An 11,331-nucleotide genomic window follows, 5' to 3' on the forward strand; every position below is an offset into this window, starting at 1 on the left:
AAACGGAGGCTGTAGAAGACGGTGCTGTATTGGAGCAGATCAAAAGCTTCAAGTTCCTCGGTGTCCACATCATCCACACACCAACATAGTCATGAAGAAGGCACAATAATGCCTCTTCACGAAGGCACCACAATGCCTCTGAAAAGATTCAGCATGGGCCCTCAGAGGTTTTACAGCATCTTGACAAATTGCATCACCGCTTGGTAAGGCAACGGCTTGGCATCGGACAGCAAGGCGCTAAGGAGGGTATTGCATACAGCCCAGTACATCACTGGGGCTGAGCTCCCTGCCATCCAGGACCTCTATAACAGGCGGCGTCAGAGAAAAGCCCTAAAAATTGTCAAATTCCAGCCACCCAAGTCATAGATTGTTTTTTCTGCTACCACTCGGAAAGCGGTATCGATGCTGATGCACCAAGTCTGGAACCAATAGGACCCTGACCAGCTTCTACCCCCAAGCCATAAGAGTGAGTAGCTATTTGGTTAACCATTTAACTATCTGCATTGACCCTTTTTCACTAACTCTTTTGACTCATCACATATGCTGCTGCTACTATTTATTCTTTTTCCTGTGGCCTAGTCACTTTACTCCTACCTATATGTACATACTGTATCTACCTCAACTTCCTCGTACCCCTGCACATCGACTCGGTACTGGTACCCCATGTATATGGCCAAGTTATGTTTACTCACTGTGCCTTTATTCCTCGTGTTATTTTTTCTATTATTTCTTTTTTTTCTGTCTGCATTGTTAGGAAGGCCCTGTAACTACACCAGGATTATTTTTGCTGTGACAATGTAGGTCAAATTAAGATCCCTCGTCTGTAGCCATGCCATGTGGAGCCCCATTGCTCTTCTCAGACTTGGAGATAAAGGGAATGGATTCATTCTGGAGTTCGGTAAGAAAGCCAACAAATCTAAACCTATGGGAAATTTTCAAACAGACAGATCTCCCTGATGATGTTTTCATAACCAATTAGTAATTCTGTCTTGACTATAAATAGGTATGGAAAACATGAATAAACAGAGTAGATTATGACTCTGCGGTAACTATTGGATGCTAGACATCATTTGAAAGGCTCGCAAAAGTCTTGCATTTTGTCAGTTTGCGGTATTATTGCTCATGGAGATTAAACGAAGCATGAATCAGATTTACAGTGAACATATAAAAAAAATACACTCTGGTAGGGCAAATAGCCTACATAGGAGCCACCCTGAGATTTTCATAAACAGATTTCTCAGGCTAGCCCGAAGGCATTTGCTTTTGAAAGCCGACCTTTCCATTACACCCTATCCACAGCCCATTATTCAAGGAATATTTTAACCATGTTTGAATTAAAAGAAAGCCTTGAAGTTGATACTGCGGCCCTCAACAGCTGGAAGTGTTAAATCTAGTGATGGCTGGACAGGTGTGTGGACATGAACACCCATGAAACACTGCTTTCATGTAATGTATCATTCCTGTAAGTTCTATGAAATGGGTTTTAGCAGGTGTGGTTGATGGTGAAGAGTCAGTCTGTTCAACGAGTGGTACTTAAGTTATGAGAGGTGCTTAAATCATGGGTGGGCAGAGTGAAGAGTGTTTAGTGTATTTAGGTTTCAGGATACAGTACATTTATTAGCAAAAATTGACAGTTATTTTCATACAGTGAAGCCTAGTTTATTTTTTAGCTAACTTAGCGTTCAATACATTCAAATACTGTACTACTAAATCAATCAAATGCTTACAGTACAGCATGCAAATGCTCAGTACATTTTGTCACATACTGTAGTCAAAATTGCACCTTCTCTGGTTCAGGCACAAGTATTCCACTGTCAAGGAGAAACATTTGTCTCACCGCTCCTCCTTACTAACTCTGATTTAGTAGGCAGCTGTGAGCTCTGTTAAGAGGCCATTTGTTATTCTGATACACAATCAAAGCAGAAGTTCTGATGGATGGGTGTGTCGTCCAACAGCTAATCCATTGTTTTGGTCCGCATGGTGCACACTTCAAATATAAAATGTGATCTATGGGTGTTGACCTGAGAACCTGGATCAAAGGTCAACCATACCATGAAAAATAGTTGGGACCTTGTGAAAAAAAACAACAACAAGCGGCTTCTCAGTTTATCTGTCTGACAAAACAAAGCCACTGAGGAAGGAGGGTGGGGGACTGAGGAGGATTTTCCCAGGAGTGAGATCCATAAATTAGTGTACTTTAATATTCTTATCCCAAAAGACAGGTAAGGATTTACACTTCTCTTGAAGTGGAGACAGCAAATTCAAACAGAGTTGGATAATTTACTGTGCCTGCTATCCGTACTGAACACCAACTAACATCCAAATGCTTCAGTGAAGGGAGTCCACAGAGGAATGAATGGCCTTGAATATCAACAATGATGTGTAAGATCTTATTTGAAATGGAAAATAAAACAGAACAGGCCTTGGCTCGGATGTTCTGATGATCAAATCTGGAGTAACAGACAAAGGAAAAGAACATCTTTTAAAGCATGTTTTATTGAAAGCTATAAAAAGGTAGTCTAGATGAATTGTGCCTCTGGGGAATCAGCAGAGATATTTGTGGATATAAACCATGGACCTCCCCTTGAAGTAAACAAATAAGTGTGATTCTCCCTTTATTGGAATCAAGGCAAACTTAGAAGCAACAGAACAAAATTACTTTAGGCTTTGCTCGATGGAAATGTTTTGCTTAGTTTTGGTCACGCGGAGAGCAAGTTTCTTTTAATTGACATACTGGGCTTTTCCTTACTGTCTACGGGCATTTGTTGGATCATTCTTAGATATATGCACTTCCAACCCCCCCTCTAAGTGTGTGCCATATTTCTCGTCCATCCTTCAGGAGAGTGACCTCAAATTCCAATGGAACTGATTCAGTGGGGAGGGAGTGTGGAAGCAGCCCCAGCCGAGTGCCAGCTCCAGCCTTCACTCCACACAGCCAAGGGAATAAAATACAGGAGGCTGGGGGTATGATGGAAGCCAGACGTGACGTCCCATCTTGTCACTCCTGGGTGTTTCCATTCAAACATCACTCCAACATGTAAAAGATAGAAGAAGAAAAAAATCCATTTTTTTTTCTATTTCCTTCCTTTGGCTGGATTCCTATAGTTTGTCCTTTGTCCTGACGAGGAAGTTAGTCAGTTCTGCACAAGGCAGTGAAATGTTGACATGCAGAACAGCCTGCAGGTAACATAGTGGACCAGTTTGCTCACAACTAAGAAATGGCCAAACTCTATAGTACAAAAAGAACCAGATTCCAGAGTAAAAAAAATTTATGACTTGCTCACTCACTCTCTTTCTCTGCAAATCAAACTTCAGTTTTTCCAGTGGTTGAATGGAATGCCTATTGATGTACACTGCTGCCATCTAGCGATATGAAAATGCAACATTGGCAAAGTTACATATACAGTAATGTGGTGCTGTGAACGTATACTGTTTTTGTGTCCTTTGAATGTATAGGGGCTTAACCATTAGGGATTGCAGTTGGATCCTCAACTTAATGTCTATGTACTGTAGGCATTGTCACAACATCAGTGAGGTTGGTCAATTTGTAGGATTTGTACAGTTGACAGTCTGCGTCTTGATTTATTTTCCTACAAACATTTCCAAGATGGTGGGATACCACATCAATGAAAATGATTGAGTTCGTATCCCCGCATTTGGTGTAGAAAGCTTGGTGTTTTCCTGCCCTTGACCGTAATGCAGTAGTATATTGTTGACAGAATTATGTTGTTACGTTACAATTTCTTTTTTATTTCCAAACCATAATGAGATCAAGGTCTGAAATGATTGGAAGCTTTCTACAGTCTGACATCATCCATGAAAATATACATTTACCATGTTAGCTTGCAGAACACGGCGTTAGAATCTGTAATTTTGTGATCCTCATCATAACGTACAGACTGTAATCGTTTCGTCCATTTAGTTTTAATTTTTGGTCTTCTTTGAGTCTTCCCTTGAGTTGCTTTCGCCATTTCTTACTGGAACACTAAGTTATAATAATCTGAAAAAGCTATAAGAGCACAAAAAGAAATGTGTGAACAAATGAGTTACAAACAGATCTTACAACCCCAAACTAAGACTGAATGTGTTTGTTTGAGTGTGTGGCAGCGTGCTGGAGAGGACAGCTGTTTTCAGCAGAGGTTTGGAGTTCTTGAAAGAGCCTATCAATGTCAATTCAATGGATCCAAGATTTTCCCCTTTTCTTTACGTCTATCAGGGCCAAGAAAATACCTCACTCTTAGGCCTAGCTTGAAAACCCAGTGCTGTGCAATTCTCATATCTGCAATTTGTGATTTACCTTATTCTAAATCATTCAATTTGATATTACCTCACCCCCATCTACTATTCATAATTGCACATCTAAAGTACAAATAAATGATGTGTATCCTGGTGTAGGAACAGGCAGGCAGTGCCATTAGACCATTCCGTCTCCTCCCATCCATATATTTATACCCCATAGTATAAGCAGCCCAGTGAAATATTTTAAAGGACTTTTAAATCACTTAAGCTGAGCATAAATCTTTACATTGCCCTCTTAGCATGTGGCACGTTGGAAGGGATTTGGATATTGTGCGGTGCCTGAAAGAGAAGCAGCTCTGTCTTTTTCCAAAGTTGAGCTGAACTTCTGCTGAATGTGGAAAAGAAGAACGAAAACAGTCTTGTAGCCTGCAGTAGGAAGCAATGTGGAAAGATCCTTGTGTGAGGTGCGTGGTCCATGCCCGTTTAGAAAAGGGCCACCGTTTTTATGGGGTGATATAAAGTATGGAGTTGTCTCCTTTCTGTGTTTTATTTTCTAGCTTTCTCTAGCTTATTGTTCTATAGGAGTGCTGGCCTTGGGTTCAGCTACAGGCGCTTGGCGACTGCGAGGCCCTGAAGAGAGTCTCAAACGGGCCTGGCTTATGAAGAAGGGCCCCAAATGGAGCCTGGCTCGGGCCACACTGAAGGACCCAGACCCCCAGTGAGGAACGCCCTGACTACACACCAGGCTCCAGGACTCCCAGAATAAAAGCATGTGGTCTGGGGCTGGGGCTACCCCGTCAAGGACATGAGAGCAGAATGTTGGACAGGGTTAGGAGTTTCTGGCGGAGCAGGCCCTAACTCAACATGGATATTATTTGGGCATTGGGACTTTGGGCATTGGGACTGTGGGATTGTGAGACTGACGACAAGCTCTCAGAGTTATAGCGTAACGCAGGAGAGTCAGCTCAACTTAAAACCTATTACTATGTTGTATGGGTTAGCGTGGTCAGCAAAAGCTCTCCGTACTGTTCTTAAAATCATACCAACTCTCATTATAAAGAACCAAGTGCAATCTATAATGCCTTCTTGAAAATATGGAGTGTAGATGAATCATCACCATAACACTTTTGTAAGAACCTGTTACATGAGCGTGGGCTTTTTCACCCATAGTACAGTGTGACATGTAGTACTGCGTGTCTTCTTCAGATAGCAGACTGAGGAACATGGGTAGCAGTCACACAGCGATCACAACTGGGCCTGCCCTGGTTCAGGCTCCCTGACCCACCCGTCCATCCATCCACGACCCGACTGTACGTGTTCATGTCCAAGACACAGAAGCAGGCCACAAAGCCTCTAGTATTCCTTCTTTGGCATTGGACTCCTGCCAAGTTCAACCATCTAGACGACACACAAACTGGAATGCCACGAGCATCTGAACGCAGACGAGGATAAGCAATTAAGGGCTTGACAGGTCCCAGTGGCCCGTAAGCCCTGGGTGCCTAGAGAATTGAGGGAATATCCTGCCTGGGGTCAAAGGGCAAGGTTACAGGGGGGTGAAATTCTAAATCAAAGTGAGGAGCAGCAACTTGTGGAATAACAGGGTACTCTTGGGGCTATAATATCAAACAAATGATAGGATAAATATGAGGACCATTGTCAGCATATATTATTGTTAAGCCAGGAAATTAGCTCTTTACCTGCTGATCTAACCATGATACTTGGGCCAGAACGATCACGGCAGACAAGCTACAGCTGCCACGACTACTCCAATGTGATTGCACCTGACTGGTGGTGCTATAGCCTATAGATTAGTAGATTAGTGTGGAAGCCTGCTATAGTCTATAGATCAGTGTGGAGGCCTGCTATAGCCTATAGATTAGTGTGGAGGTCTGTTATGCCTATAGATTAGTGTGGAGGCCTGCTATAGCCTATAGATTAGTGTGGAGGCCTGCTATATTCTCTAGATTAGTGTGTGGGCCTGCTATAGCCTATAGATTAGTGTGGAGGCCTGCTATAGCCTATAGATTAGTGTGGAGGTCTGCTATATTCTCTAGATTAGTGTGTGGGCCTGCTATAGCCTATAGATTAGTGTGGAGGCCTGCTATAGCCTATAGATTAGTGTGGAGGTCTGTTATGCCTATAGATTAGTGTGTGGGCCTGCTATAGCCTATAGATTAGTGTGGAGGCCTGCTATAGCCTATAGATTAGTGTGGAGGCCTGCTATAGCCTATAGATTAGTGTGGAGGCCTGCTATAGCCTATAGATTAGTGTGCCTACACTATGGGCTGGCTTGTGACTTTTTTCAAATCATCATTAGAGTCCCATCACGCAGCCTTAGAACGTATTAAACATCAAAACATATAGCCCAACATTTTATCACAACTACAGTTGCATAAATAACTCTAAATTAAGCATATAGGAGGACCAGTTTTGTTGTTAACCGCTCAACACAGAATATTTGCTTTCTTGAAATCACTTCGAGAAAATGTACTAGAGTAGCCCACATCCATATGGCATAGCCATGTCAGGGCTTAACATAAGGACAACTCAGCGCATGCTATTCTGTTATTCAGAAATAGACTACATTTTATTCATATCATGTTTCTTTCGACCTGTCTAAAATAAATAATGGATTTATTGTGATGGTGTAGGCTATATTAAACGGATTTATTAGACTTTTTAAAATGATGTAGATGTTCCAAAGGTCTGCATCAGTGGTTTGTAGGCTATACTTGGAAGCCAGGAGATGCTAAATGTGTTTATGCTAATTAACGGTCAATTACCGTGAGACCGGCAGCTATTTGCTTGACAATCACCGGCTCACAAAATGTCATGACCGCCTCAGCAACCCACCCCTTACCAACAATAACAACTCATAATAATATCTGCCATAGCATATTTGTGATAATCAAGATGGCTGTCATTTGAAGCAGTATCTTCTCCTCTCTCATGTCCGTACCAACGGAAAGAGTTGGGCAGGACAACGATAATGATGCATCATGCATAACCACTTACTATTGTAGATGAATCAGTCCTACGTTCCGCACTGCTGACTGTCCAAGAATGTTCAACAACTGCGTACGAAGACATGGATCACTTTCAAAAGCTGTCAGACGTACAGTAACGCACAGATGGATGTGTTTTACTGTCTCAGATTAATTTACAACAAGTCAAACTTTTCATTAAATCAGACGATGAAGTGTTGCAGATCCCACATGTGTTCGCCAAATAACTTCAAATTACTTTACCTAGTTGTTATCACGTTATATGGCTGTAATACAGTTCTGTGAAGCCAAAGTAAACATGCTTTTATTTAAATTGATTAAGAATATGGATGGAAGTAGTATATTTCTTAACCCTTCAGACCTGTGCTGCTGCTCTTACTCTCATTGGTCGTTTTGTGTATGTTCAAGGTCAAATTGGAAGTGTGTCTCATATCACCTTAATTTCTGGTACATGTATTTGGTTGGTGCTTGGTGTGATAATTCTAAAACTGAATAAACATGTTTTATCATTTAATACATGGATGGGTGGCGAAAATGTTTTCTAACCAATCATTGTACCCACTGAGGCTTGGGTGGCCCATATCTGACATACTTTCAAGTCTCACGTCCATTTTACAACCTTTTAGCCTTTGCCTGTCTGCCAAACTGTTGTTTTTAAAGGTACAACAACAACAGAACTCAATAGCAGGAAGCAGTGGCCTGGTTGCCTGCATTGCACTTGGCAACGAAGTTTAGCGCTAATAGTCGTAGATCATGTTTTAATATATAATTCTGCTGAGTCACGTGTGTTCCAGGAATGTTTTGTCTTGACTTATCATGACTAAGCAGAATTATATATTAAAACATGACCTACGACTATTAGTGCTAAACTTTGTTGCCTCAATTGGCAAGCTGCCAAGTGCAATGCAGGCAACCAGGCCACTGCTTCCTGCAATTGAGTTCTGCTGTTGTTGTAACAATGGAGGGAATATGATTTGCTCGTATTTGTCGTATTTTCTTCAGTAACTTGAATAACACTTTCATTGCAGCCACCTCCCATAGGAGGAACAGTTTTACAAACCAAGTTGAACAATATTTCATCTGGGCGCACACGCGCTACAGGGATATGTACATTACATGAATCACGTAGCTTATCGTTTGTGCAATGTGTTGAGCAGCATGCTAATTTTGCAACAAATCCACAGTTACCTCAGAAATGTATTTAAACCTGTCAGGTTTTCATGCCAATTCATCTCAACAATAAAGGTGTTCATAAAATACTGACATCTTAGAATCACATGACAGAATGACAGAATGCTTCTTTTACACTGTGACTTGTGAAACAGCAGACTAATATCTTTGGTTGCGGCTCATATTTCTGGGTTAATTGGGTGAAAAGGGTTAAAATGGAATTTAGGATGTGTGGGGGAGCTGTCTTTAGAAACACTGTTTTAGAGCAATGTGCATAAAAAGCAGAATGAACACAAAGATTACAGATTGAACCTGTCTCAAATCGACGCAAACTATTTTAGTTGAATTCCAGCTCTTCCAGTTTTATGTTAAGTAGTTGGCCTGGCAGTGCACACAGTCTTGGCATTGTCTTTCAATTAGAATAGGGAGGAAACAGCAAATTAGATATTGATAAGAGAGTAACATTATTTGTATTATTAGTTTAATGTTAGCCATCTCGTTAATTGACTTTTCATCGCTTCCACGGAGGAGATGATTTCCAGTCATGCACTCAGAGTGTATACTTGCATCTGGCTATCAGCACCTTTGCAGGCAGCGCTGTTCCAGGAAGAAACTCCATTTATGTTATGACTACAAAGACTGATTGAAATTGTGTGATCATTCCAATTGCACTTTGTGTATATGCTTGAGCTACTACAATGTGCCCATGTTCAGCCTAAGGGAAGAGACGTCTTTATTTTTATTAGACCTAGCCACCGTAGTTTTGAATATCTTCATGGCCATTTTATGAAAGAGGGTGCCCTGGAATGAGACATTATTTTGGCATTGTTTATTGGGGCGTTGGCATGTTGAGCGAGTTAGTTATATGAGGGGAAAAGCCATCAATACCCTGTATTTTATCACTTTTCTAATGAATTCATTGGGATATTTCTAGCTTGGCGTTTACCTCACATTTATTCTACTGTTTGACTCTTGGTTCACTGCTGTAAGATAAATGTGGAATAAGTCCCTGCTGGTGGACTTTGAAACAACCCTTCGAAAGAATGTGACAGTCACAGAATGGTCTGGTCGGTTAAGGAAATGCATGATTTTATTCTTTATTCTTTCATTTCAGGTCGTTACAGTACCACTGCCCCAATTAAATGGTTATCTTGGTGTCTGATTTCATTTTAATTCTATCACTTCCATTTGATACGGAACATATTGCGGAGGTATTTTTCCAATTTCCACATTATGTGAAGTGAAATAGCATGACTTAGATGACTTAGACTTAGGTTTGCATTTAAAATAATATCTTAAAAAGGGAATGTGTCAATTGGTGTGGGTGACTGTAATTTCACTTACCTCAAATACAGGTGAGAGGAGAAAGTCCAAGGATTCCACCTTCATCTTCATAACATTATACTGAGGTCATTCAAATAACATTCCCATTATGCAATGCATGTAAAATACAGTATGCGTTACTGAAATGGCATGTTGGTGGATTTAAACAGCGGAAGTAGGAGTAATGATGGTTTTGGTTAGCTTTATGATAACAAAAATAACCACATGAATGCTTTACAGATTGAACTTGAGATAACACCAAGACTACTTCCCAGACTTGAAGTAAAATGTGATACAACGGCATCTGCTTATTAAAGGAAACTGAATATCCATGACGTTCATCAATCAGATAATCAGTCAAAAACCCATAGCAGTATATAATATTTCCAAACCATACAGCCAAGGAGTGTTCTTTACAACCAGAGACAAAGGAAAGACTGGTATCCAAGTAGAGGTTGACTTTGACTTGCAATCGGCACAGGTTTTCAATTCAACCAATAGTAATCAGTAAAGAAGAATTTAGTGTAGTTTATGATTTTTAATGAAGACTTATTAAAGGCTTACAAAGTTGACATTTTGTTTACATTACCAAATATTTCGGCACAGTGGAAACATCAACCCACTGTCAATCCATTGGCCTCAGACATAGCCCAAGAAATTATCATTTAGGTTTGTTTTATATATTCTGGCTTCCAGTCACATGGCACAAGAGCCATAGAACCAGTGGGAACTCCTTGTCACACAAATATGCCAAATATAAGTTTGATCCATAATATGAATTACTTTTTTATAGCCACATGACCATTAGAAGTGACAATGACAGATTACTGTTAATTTGCAGATCTGTTTTCAGAACAAAGCCTTCATTTGATAGAATGACCTGAGGTTGCCAGTTGTAAAAATTCAAAATAAGCACGATATTTATTTTCCTTGGTTTCTTGGACTGTGATTCCAGTGTTCATTTTTCTAAAACATCCACACTTGCTTACCTTCATGCATACCAAAGATGAATTATGGTTGAGTTTGGGTCTGTATTTGGTTTTAAACTGACAGTGGTTGCATCCTAAATGATTGCCAGTTCAACAAATGGCAGTAGACATATCCTTAGCAGTTTATTGGTGCATAATGAGTCAAAATGAGTCAAAATGTCAGCATATTAATGGGTATGATAAAGTTTGGCTTGTATTTTCATTTCCCTTAATTTAACTTCCAAGGGAGAGACAAGGACAGCCAATACAGCACTCTTTCCTACTGACCTATTCTAATAGGAAAACAGCATTTTAAGGAAGTAAATTACACAGTTTTAACAGGACAAAGGGTATTGTGTAATATATGGGCAAGAATGTTTCTAGTGCTTTGACAGGGGGCAAAACAATAAGTCATTTAAAGTGTTACTAGGCCACATTTATTCCCAACGGTTTATGGATGCCACTTGATCTTCATTTAAAAGTATTTGTGGAAAATCAGGACAACATTGTAACATTAGTTATGATAAGGAGTTTAAAACATGAATGTGTCCCAAGTCTGCACATATACTGTACAAGCGTGTAAACACTTTGTTTGATCAAATCCAATGAAATGGCTTTTAGATCCG

The sequence above is a fragment of the Salmo trutta genome, chromosome 3, assembly GCF_901001165.1.
Source record: "Salmo trutta chromosome 3, fSalTru1.1, whole genome shotgun sequence".
NCBI lineage: Eukaryota > Metazoa > Chordata > Actinopteri > Salmoniformes > Salmonidae > Salmo > Salmo trutta.